Raw genomic sequence first — 1151 nt, forward strand, 5'->3', positions numbered from 1 at the left:
TCTTGGTAGTTTTACTATGATGTGTCTTGCTGTATTTCTCCACTCATCATTGTAGTTTGGTGTTCTTCTTTCTTCTTGGTATCTACTTTCATCTCCTTCATATTAGGGAAGTTCTCTTCTGTTATCTCTGTGAATATTTTCTTGATTCCTTGGCCTTTCTCTTCACCTTCTGGGATACCCATAACTCTGATATTTCCTTTCCTAATGGTGTCAGATAGGTCTTGAAGTGTTTCGTCATTCCTTTTCCTTTTTATTCCTCTTTCTTTTTCAATTCTCTTTGCTTTTGTGTCTTCAAGGGTGCTGACTCATTTTTCCATTTCATCTGTTCTGCTTTCTTTACTTTTCCCAGAATTCTTTATATTCTCTAGTGACCTTTACATCTCCTGCATTTCTTCTATTTTTTTAATGTCTCATTTTCTTTCTGCAGTTCATTGATTGCTTGTCTCATATTGTTTTTTTCTTTTTCATTTATTTCATTAATTTCCTTGTTTGCATTCTTCAACTCCTTGATGGCTTGTCACATTTCATTTTTTTCTTTCTCATCATCTTTTTTGTTTGTTTATCATGATGATTCTGAATTCCCTATCTGGTAGGCTGCGCAGTTCTTCTATTTCTTTGGTGGTTTCTGCTTACTGATCTTTTTGTGGTGTAATTACCCCCTGTGGATTTGCTTGAATACTTTTTTGTCTTCTTTTCCCTGTCGTGTATTTTCTAATACTTTCTATTTGTTTAGACATGGTGCTGCTATTATTGACCAACATCTTTCTGAATGTTCTTTCCGGGATGGCAGAGGGACTTCCAGACACTTCAGTTGTGGAGGGTATTCTGAGCCTTGTTTTGTTTCAGTATCTTCTGTTTTTCCAGTCCCCACTGTGTGGAATTATGTCTGTTGTCTCTGACAGTGACACTCAGGAGCCTCTTGTGGTGTTCAGCTTCTTCTGGTATCTCTTTGAGTCCTTGTCCCTGGAATGTGCCTGTTGATCTTTGTAGCCTTCTGATGTCCCGGGTTCCTTCTATGCTTGGATGCAGCCATGTGCAATGGGGTGCATTATGTTGCAGGTGGGCCTGTGGTTGAGCCAGTCACTGGTTTTGTTTATCTGAGCACTGTGAGCCTTGCAAGGCAATGCCTTACTGGCTCACTTGTCTTCCAT

Source organism: Condylura cristata, unplaced genomic scaffold (genome assembly GCF_000260355.1).
Source record: "Condylura cristata isolate star-nosed mole 26May11 unplaced genomic scaffold, ConCri1.0 scaffold00002, whole genome shotgun sequence".
Classification (NCBI taxonomy): domain Eukaryota; kingdom Metazoa; phylum Chordata; class Mammalia; order Eulipotyphla; family Talpidae; genus Condylura; species Condylura cristata.